This window comes from Echinops telfairi, unplaced genomic scaffold (genome assembly GCF_000313985.2).
Source record: "Echinops telfairi isolate 266 unplaced genomic scaffold, ASM31398v2 ScPeMD7_6;HRSCAF=24_1, whole genome shotgun sequence".
NCBI lineage: Eukaryota > Metazoa > Chordata > Mammalia > Afrosoricida > Tenrecidae > Echinops > Echinops telfairi.
In genome coordinates this window covers 21,604,624-21,615,516 of record NW_022103903.1, presented here as the reverse complement: position 1 = coordinate 21,615,516, position 10,893 = coordinate 21,604,624, and positions in this window count along the sequence as shown.

Genomic DNA, 10,893 nt, shown 5'->3' with positions numbered 1-10,893 from the left:
AGAGAAAATGTTTTGAGAATGATGAGGGCAATGAATGTACAAATGCGCTTTACACAATTGATGTGTGTATGGATTGTGATAAGAGTTATATGAGTCCCTAATAAAATGATTAAAAAAAAAAGAATTAAAAAAAGCTGTAAGAACCCCCCCCCCAAAAAAAAGATATGACAAAATAATAATTTATAAATGATCAAGGGTTCATGAGGGAGGGGGCAGCGGGGAGGGTGGGGGAAATATGAGGAGCTGTTATTAAGGGCTCAAGTAGAAAGCAAATGTTTTGAGAATGATGATGACAACAAATGTACAAATGTGCTTGACACAATGGATGGATGTATGGATTGTGATAAGAGTTGTATGAGCCCCTAATTAAATGATTAAAAAGAAAGAAGAATATTTCCCTGAAATGTAGTAAAATATGATAGATTTGAATTCTGTGTTAACTTTTCATTTGGAATTCACTGTTGTTGTAGATGGATTATAATGAAATTTACTGTTGCTGTATCTTTTTAAGAATCCTTTTATTTTCAATTACTTTTATGTAAAATAGTTTGATTGGGACATAATTCACATATCATTACCATTCAATAGTTAAGCAAATCAAGAAGAATTGTATGATCATCACCACAATCAATTTTAGAACGTTTATGTCTTTCTTGTCCTTCTTGTTATTAGCTTCCCATTTTTCTCTAGGCCCCTGCCAGACCCTCAGCAAACCATTCGTCCAGTGACTATCTCTATAGATGCACCAATTCTAGATTTCATCTGCCCAAAACATACAAAACCAAAAACCAAAGAAACAAAAAGAACAATGACCAAATAAAATAGAGAAAACCTTCCATTGAGAAGAAAGCAGATGAGGGAGGGAGGGGAAAAAAGGAGCTGATACCAAGGGCTCAAGTAGAAAGAAAAGGTTTTGAAAATCATGATGGTAACATGTGTGCAAATGTGCTTGATACAGTGGATGTATGGATTGTTATAAGAACTCTAAGAGCCCCCCCAAAATAATTGATTATTAAAAAGAAGAAGTAAGAAAGAAAAGAAAGCAGAATAAAGCTCACAGAAGGGTCACAAGGAAGGGATGAGCCAGCCAGGGTGCTGTATAGTACAGACAAAACACACAACATTCCTCTAGTTCTTGAATGTTTCCTCAGACCCCTCCCCTCCCCACTCTCATGACATAAGCTCTACCTTACAAATCTGGCTAGACCGGAGCATGTACACTGGGGCAGATAAGAGCTCTCAACACATGGAATCCAGGACAGATAACCCCCTGAGGAATAATAATGGGAGTAGTGATACTGTAAAGGTAGGGGGAAGTGGAGGGAGAAGAGGAAGAAAGGGAGAATGGATCCCAGTGATTGATGAATAACTCCCTTTCTTCCCTCGAGGGATACAAACAACAGAAACATGGGTGATGGAATACAGTGGATGTTGTAAGATATGAAAATAATAATACTTCTAATTTATCAAGGATTTATGAGGGTGGGAGGGTGGGGGAAGAAGGGGAAAAAAGAGGGGGAAATAGCTGATATCAAGGGCTCAAACAGAAAGAAAATGTTTTGAAAGTGATGATGACAACATATGTACAAATGTGTTTGATACAATTGATGTATGGATTGTTATAATAGTTTTAAGAGCCCCCAATTAAATTATTTTTTTTTAAAAAAGAAAGCAGAAAATATTAAAAAAATACAACTTTAAAATGAGCCAAAAGGGAGATTAAATGATAAGGTGTTAAATTTTAACTTACCTACACATGCCATGATCCACTTTTATTGTACTCTGCATGATAGCAAGGCTGTTCACATCCCTGGTTTGTGTGCAAAGGAGATTCACTGGAAGCTTAATCCACATGCATTTCCTCTTCACATTAACAAACTAACAAACAACCAAAATCCTGATACAACTTTAAAATAAGTCAAAAGGGAGGTCAAATAAAAGATCACATTTTAGCTTAACTATATCTACTACAATAATCTCTACAATACTGTCTGTTTAATAACCAGAGGCTTAATCTATGTGTGGACCCTGCACATGCATTTTGGGCTCCCACTGTCATCTGTAGCCTTCTGCAAACTGGGTGTTCACAATTTAAGTTGTGATACCATTCCCTCCTTCAGATCTGAATTATATTATTTGCTATTCTTGGGTCACACAGACTACTGTGCTTCTTATACGTAGACTTAGCTGATGCCTCGCTTAGATGCCTGCTTGTTTGAAGACCAGTCTTTAATACCCCAGATGCATTCTTTCTGATAGCTGGGCATCATCTAATTTCTTCGCCACACTTTGCTATAAAGCAACTATATCTTCAGTGATCTTTTCATGAGAGCAAATATCAAGCAGGGCCATTTAATAAGAACTAACTCTTCTTACATTGGGGCTAGAGTTATGTTCAAGCCCAATGTCCATCCATATATTCATGATATATATGTATATATGTATATGTATATGTGTATATATATATCTGCTTCACCTTAGAAATAGCATTGTCATTTCATGTTAGGGAACATTATCAATCATCTCCCTGGGGCATAAAATAATTCTTTTGATAGTGTCATTAATCTAGCCAATGATATAGAATGTAGAGCACAGCTGAGAAAAGAATATTATGCACCTATAAACTGGCTATGAACTACAATACATGAATTATTGACTTCTACAGATTAAACTCCTAAGTGACTTGACAGTATTTACCCAAATAATGTGGGTTGGCAATCAGGCAAGTTTTCAATAATCATATTCATAGAATATTAATGAATAACAGTATTATTGAATATGGTTATTCAGTAATATTCATTGACAGTGGCAGAACGAGGCTGACCAGATTAATACATATCTTCATAAAACAAGTAGGGCAATAGAATGGTAAGTATATATAGTAGTCCCAGAGCACTGTTCACTGGGCATCCTCAAAGCAAGAGATCTGAGCCCAAGTTTAATGACTGCCAGTTCTATACCCTTGATATAAAAGGCACCCGCTTCTTCTCACACTGAAGTTTCAGACTTAAGTCCAAGGGCTACAGGCGAAATTGAGGTAGAGCCCTGTTCACTTAGCGGCTTTTCTGCATCAAGTCCTTTCCATGTGGCATTTGAAGGATGCTGTGTGCCTCCTAAAAGCAGGGTCTAAAGTTCCAGTTGTGTATAGTACATGCACAGGGTCGCCAAGGGATGGAGAGAAATTAGGTCAACAGTGTCTAATAAGGAATATGGTACCAGGCATATCCTCTCCTTGGGCTCTTTATAAGTATTGTTGAGCTTTTTTTTTTTTCTGGATGGGAGGTTGATCCTCAACATGTTTCTACCAGTAGAAATGTACTTGTGTTCTATGAGACATGCATGCTCCCCTCCAACCCTCTTGACTTGAAACTCCAGTAAATTTCGCTGATCACCCAGGTAGGAATGTTATTGATTTGGGGTGACCTTAGCACAGTTTTGTAAAGCAGCAAGAAAATGGTCATCTCTACCTCCCCGAATCTTGAAAAGCTGATGCAAGCTGAAGTGAGGTCTCCTCTCTGAGAGTGGTTGTTCATATGTACATGTAGAGGCGGTGATGTCTGCTTCCTGGGCCATTGCTATGATCTTTGATGAAAGGATTTATTAAATAAAATTGATGTCCTGCGATAAGTTAAAGAGGCTATCTTAAAGTCATGTAATTGTTTTTGTCTGAAAATAATACTATTACTTTCCAGCCAGACTTTTCACTCAGTTATATTAGGCCACCAGACCCCTCTCCAGCTCAGGGCCCCACCTGCCATCTTCCTGCCAAGTGCACGTCTGATGCACAGGCGTCTCCCACTATTGGGTCAAATTCGAGACATCAACAAACTACCCGGTTATCTCCCTCCTTTCTTTGCCTGGAAGGCTCTGCTTGCCCCTACGTCCATGGCGGACTGTCACACTATTCCTGTCTTCCAACTTTATTAATGGGTGAAAACCAGCTTTGATTCATAGCGCTCTTCATCCTTCTACGACCATTCTGGCATTGTCCTCACGGTCAGTTCAGTTTTTCTGCTGCGCTCTTCATTCTTTCCCACTCTTCTCTATTTTGGTTCCTGAGATAGCTTTATTGTTATGAAATCCTTAAGCCCTGACACAAAACCCAATCTGACCCTTACTTGTGAGGTGGGCAGGGCCCTGCATCATTAGCCCACCCTCTGAATTCTCCGGCGATACTGTTTGTATCTTTTCTTCTTCAACGTTGTCTTCATAACCCAGAGCCTGTTGCTGTTAAGTAGGTTTTGACACACCGTGGCTCTTTGAGACAGAGCAGAACTGCCCCATAGGGTTTCCAATGTAATCTCTTTTACATTTTCTTTTATAAAAAAGTCATTTTATTGGGGGCTTTTATAGGTCTTATTACAATCCATCCATACATCCATTGTGTCAAGCACGTTTGTACATATGTTTCCGTTATAATTTTCAAAACATGCTCTTTCCACTTGGGCCCTTGGTATCAGCTCATTTTCTCCCTCCTCCACCCTGCCTGCCTCATGAATCCTTCATAATTTATAAATGATCAATTTTTTTCATGTCTTACACTGACTGCTCTCTACCTTCACCCACTTTTCTGTTGTCCATCCCCCTGGGAGGGGGTTATATGTAGATCATTGTGATTGGTTATGGAAGCAGACTTCCACACCTTTCTCTCATGGAGTCAACAGTGGGTTCAAATCACCAACCTTTCAGTTAGGAGCCTTGTGCCTCCCATCATCATAGTGTCATGAGAGCAATTTTTCTGAAATATTCATTTCTAATATTACTTCCCTAGTTAAAGAGCTATAGGCTCACCAGGAGTTAGAATTCACTCAATGGCAGTGAGCAGGAATTAGGTCCTACAGTATCTTTTTACTGCATATTAGATGAAATACAAATATGGCTCTTACTTGTAATATACTGTGCTACATCTTCCAGCTCTCCTTTAGTTATAAAGTATATATTTTACTGTTTACCTTTGAATAGATCCTCCAATCTTATCTCAGCCATATCCTCCCTTATCTCAGCCTCCTTCCTTTTCTCCCCCCTCATTCAAGACACACACACACACACACACACACACACACACACACTTCTGTCTATGAGTGAAGGTGAAAGATGAGGCTTTCTACTCTTCTTAAATAGTTACAGTCTACAAAATCCAGAGGGGCAGTTCTACCTTGTACTATCATGTTGATATGAATTGGAATTGGCTCCATGGCAGTGAGTTTGGTTTTGCTTTTATTGGAAAAGAAAATGTCCCTCTTGAGATGGTCTTCCTTATATTCCCTCATGCATTACCCATCCAAATTCTACATTTCTTTAAAAATCATCTCCTCCGAAAATGATTGGATATTGAGGTCCTTCCCATATTGAGCTTCAGTATAATGTCTGAATCCCAGAGCAGGAAGGAAGTTCACTGCCATACTTGAGACTCCCATCCATTTTAGAGATACTGCCCACTGCATCCTTGAGAGACTAATTGTCTGTGAACTGTGGTGCTGAACCAGCACTCTACCGTGGACTGTGGATGCAAAGATGAAAGAACAATGACCCTGCTCTCAAGATATTTACATTTGAATAAGAGGAACAGGCAAATGGCCAAGTCACAAAGGTAAAGAAAGAGAGAGGTGAAGAGACACAAGGTACAAGGCAGCGTGGAGAAAGAGCAGGGTGAGAAAGAGATGAAATCTGACCAACAGAGGTTTAAGGATGAGGTGAAGCTTGAGCTAGGTGTTGCAGGGCAAGGAAGAGTTTACCCTGCAGACAGGCATTGCTGGCGAGGAAGCAGCAAGAACAATAGTTTTCCCCTCTGAATTGGGTTAGCATATACAAATACAGTCACACTACCCTAGACTTGTTGGTACATCACCTGGAAATCAACTTCTCATTTCATAACCTCTGTGGGTTCCCTGCTGCTTTTGCCTCCTTCACATTATTTGTAGGACCAAGCAGAATACAGAGGCCCGGAATGCTAGTTTTTTTCAGTGTTGGTTTCTGTATAGGATTACTGTGGACCGTTGCCTAACACCCATCTTTTAGTTTGTCAATTGTGGCAACTTTCATACTGTCATGATGCCAGAAGCTGTGTCACTAGTATGTTAACTACTTACCATGCTGCACAAGTATCAGGGGAATTCCAAAATAAGATAGACTAGGAAAACAAACCTAGCGATCCTCTTCTGAAAATTAGCCAATGGAAACCCTGGATATCACGAAAGAATATTGCCTGATATGTAAGTGGACTCAAGCAAATAGGCTCTCACGGTGTCGCCCTGGATAGAGTTTCATTCCTTTGTGTGTAGGGGCTATATGAATTAGAGCTAACTCAATGGCAACTAACAGTAGACCCATTGTAAATATTTTTCAGTTACTTTATTTAGTCATAGTGATGATGATTTTGCCTGCTTGTCCAGCATTCTGCCCCTGTGATAGTTAGGTTTACTATGCCAACCTGGCCAATAGGAACATGTGGGATTAACCAGGTGGCAGTTTGATTGGAGGGCCAAGAGATAAATGGCTCTGCAAGGTCCGCCTCCTCTTTCTTGCTCTCTGGTGATTGGAGGGGAGCATGCTGGAGCGTGCGTGCTGCTGCTGTAGCTAGTTCTCTGCCTAAACCTGTGAACTACATTACTTGTGGGCTAGGACAACCCGTTCGTCATGTTGCTTGAAGCTCCTTTGAGACCTGCTTTGCCACGCTGGTGGTGTGTACATAGCTTAAGCTTGAGGCTGGTGGACCCTGTCCTTTTGCATTGTTTGCCTTCAATATCCCATCTGGGCCTGCTTCACTAAGCTCACGAGCTACTGACTGTTGATGACCAATCCTGTTCTCTGCTATCTGCAGGTAGACTCTGCCTGCCTTGCTCCAGGGAGGACTCTGCTGTCTGCTTCCTTGACATCGGACCTGGCAACCCACGTGAGTTGGACTTCCAGTATACTAATTTCCCAGAAGTGAGTTGAACTGAAGCCTCTGTACTGCTGTGTGAGCTAATTAGCTGTTATATTCCTTCTCGGAGATATATCTATATATTCCTAAGTGTCCTGGTGTATGCCAACATGGTAATTGACTGATATAATGGATGGGTTTTTGGTCACCGAATGCAATAGAATTATGTTATATGGGAATGGAAACTGTGCTCTTGAAATTCCATCCAGATGGTATATGAAAAATTTGAATAATCTCATCTGTAATGTTCTTTTGATATTTATCATTTGATAAATTATGATCATTTGGGGTTTGATAATTCATCACCAAGGGATTAATTCCTTATCATTGGTGCTTATTAAACCTCTGAGTCTTGAAAGAAGCCTACTTCTGCTCTCTAGAACCACTCACCATGGTCTCCTTACAAAATAGTTTAGCTTTAGTGTGGCATAGCAGAGAGGGAGTAATTGATGGTGTTTTTTGTAAAAGATGAGAGTAGCCATGTTTTCTTTTATGAGCGATATGACAGGGTCAATTCTCCCCTCATATCTGTTCTCCATCTTTTCCATATTAAAAAAAAAAAACAACCCTTGATTTTTAGCAAGTGACTACTCAGAATATTCAACTCTCCACCCTCTCCTGCCACTTCAGGCGATGGGATGACATTCAGATCAAAGCTGTGTGGGAAGAATGATCTCTGCCAACTTCTGGTTGAATCTTCAATGGGAAAGAATACACCCTCCCCTTCCGGCTCTTTTTACCTCCTGCTGGCGTGAGTGTGGTGTGACGGACCCTAAAGATCAGGGAAACACTCTAGGGTAGGAGAGCAACAAGATGGAAGGAATCTGAGACCCTGACTAGTACCAGCATATGAAGTCTGAACTGCTTATGCTTGGAACTCTGTGTCGAAGAGAAGTAGGTTGTCCTGTATACGCTATTGTTATTTTAGGTCTTAATTCTTGCAGCTAACTAATACAATAGGGGGTTGACAAGTTCTGAGATTTATGCAATGTCGGTCGAGAGATAAAAACAAGTTGAGAAACATACTTTAAAGATATTTAATAAGACTTCTTTTTCTTTTCAAATCAGTACAAAAATTTAAATACAAAATTGATTTGCTACTGACAAATCTCCACCCTGTCATGGAAACTAAAATGGAAGTCACCAGTCTGCTGCTCCTAGTATTCTGTAAAATACGTGAGAACAGTCCCCCACTCCAGACATTCTTCTCCCTGTGGGAATGTCATACTGCATTAATACTCTGTCTTTAAATAACGATAATGATAGGTTAGTCCATTTCACATGGAAATGCTCTAGTTCATTTCGAATTCAATAGGGATGGTAGCATTATCCCCAAACGCATGATTGTTTCTCCTGTTTTTCACACAGCGGTGTTAACATGATGTGCAACATTCAGAAGGGAAACACAAGACATATAATTATTTAAAACTCTTTTAAAAAATTAAATGGAGTAATTCATTTAGTTCTGAGATTAGCACCATTGTAGAATACACAGTCTCTGGCATAGATTTTACTCCTTTCCAATGTACAAGCTAAAAGCACATGCCTGATAATTAAGATGCACACACATATATAGGCAATTGCATAACAACCAATAAATAAGTCGGAAGCTACTTTGAAAAGTGCCGTATGGATTAACTACCGAGACCATGTCTCTCCTGCTCGGTGGAAATGAAAAGCCAAAGCATGTACAGATAAATTCAGTTTCACAAACCAGTTATCTGATTTTCTTCCTAACCATTTCAATGCAGCTATTCAGCAGAAGGAGCCCAATGAATCGATGTTGCCCCTCGGTCAGTCATCAGTCCCGAAATCAACATTCTCCTTAATCATTGCAAGACCAACTCAAAGGGTATTAAGACACATAAATGCTACCAGCTTCAAAAATGAAGGTCGGAACATTTTTTTTTGATGGGAAAAAGTTTGTTATGTAATAGTGAATCCTGTGTTAATAAACCCATTTCTCTTCTTAAAAAATTGAGACAAAATGGTGCTTGAATATCCTAAATGTAGAAGACACAGGAAAAGAGTAGAGTTTTCTGGAAGGTAAAAAGCATTCTGATTTGACGTAGACACATTTCCATAAACCATATTTACTGGTGTGTTTTCCAACCGCGTCCATCTAATTTTGAGGAAAAGGTGGGAGTCTATCACTGTAATCCCACCTAGTTTCCGCTAGTGGTCAATGATGTCATCCGCAAGCAAACAGCAGACTTGAAATGGTTTCTTGGTTTTTAAGGCCAGATTAGATTACCTGCAGCAGTTAGTATGTGTCTAAGTGAAAAGCTGGAAAAATATTTATTTCTCCTTTGCAAACATGTCTTGGGCCCAGCTGGCTCTCTCTTCAGGGGCTGAATGGGAAGCATTTGAGAAAGCATGGGTGGCCACTGCCCTTTGACTTTCTGGTTTGCTCCCTTGCAGATTGCTTCCAAGACCCAGCTCGTTATAATGTCAGCACCTACACCAGGGAGCAGCACAACCAATTTCAAACTTTTACAAATTACTTTTTCAAATAAAAATGTATTTTTCCTATGCCATGCTGAAAACTTCTCTCCCAAATAAGGAATGGTTTGGATATTTGAAAATTTACTTTGGAGCTTCAGATGATGAGTCAACTCATAATTTACAGGGAAATGCCTTTACCATTTAAAAGCTACTGAAAAATATTGATACGTCCTTCCTGGCTGAATCCTCACGGTGGTCCTGTGGATGTGTCATCCAGAAGAGAGGAGAGGGCAGATTTTCATATCCATGGAAACCCAATTGTGAATGGCTGGAGATCATGAAGGAGCCCTGGTGAAGCAGCAGTCAAAGTGCTCGACTGCTCACTGAAAGGTTGTGGTCGGAACCCCTCAGCCACTCTTTAGAGACTTGGAAACTCTAGATCAGTGGTTCTCACCCTGTGGGTCGCGACCCCGTTGGGGGCCGAACGACCCTTTCACAGGGATCACCCAATTCCTAACAGTAGCAAAATGACAGTGATGAAGTAGCAATTAAAATAATGTTAGGGTTGGGGGGTCACCACCACATGAGGAACTGCAGGAAAGGGTCGCAGCTTTCGGAAGGTTGAGAACCACTGCTCTAGAGAGCCGTTTCCACTGTGATCACTAGGGTCCCTGTGAGTCAGAAGTGTCTCCAAAACCCACAGCGGTGGGTTTTGGTTTGGGGTGTATTGGTCATGATCATTCCACGAAACTGTTGAGTTATAATCGAGGGAGGGCTTTTTGTTTTAGTTTTTAATGTAATAACATTCCATTGTTTATAATCGTTGGGTCAGAGTAGAAATGACCTGGGGGGGGAAAAAAGAAGCTAATACAGGCAGTAAAACTAGAGGAGAGAAAGAAAAGAGAATGTACAAAGGGAGAGAACGAAGGCTGGAGCACAGAGGAGTCAATCAATACTCCTGTCTCCCACTGGCTGGGAGGCTCCTTGAAGGGCACTGTCTGATGCCCCAGAAAATTGTCTGACCCAAGGGATGATTGGCTTACCCAGTCTTTTAGGGCAGCGGTGGGACATGTCCGGTCTAGGGGCTATATAAGGACTGAGAAACGACCAATACCAGTTAACATCCCACATCTCCCCGAAGAGAAGCTGTTCTAGGGGTAAGTTAATGAGATGTTTGACCAGTATGGCCCTTAAATAATGTTGTGACTATCCAAATAGGCCTTGGCGGAAAACCGGTTCCCCACTTCTGCTTTAAGGAGTCAGAATCGTTTTAGGATGTCAGAATCGACTCAATGGCCATGGGTTCTTAGGTGTTGTTGAGATGATTCTAACTTAGGATGACCCATCAGAGTAGACCTGCTGCTGTAAGGTTTCCAAAGGAGATCACCAGCCTTGTCTTCGCAGGTGTCTCTGAGTGGATTTGAACCGCCAACCTTCCAGCTAGTAGCTGAGTGCTTAACTATTTGTACCACCTAAGGATTCTCCAGAGAGACAAAACTTCAGAGTAAGGCTCCCTTCATTAACTG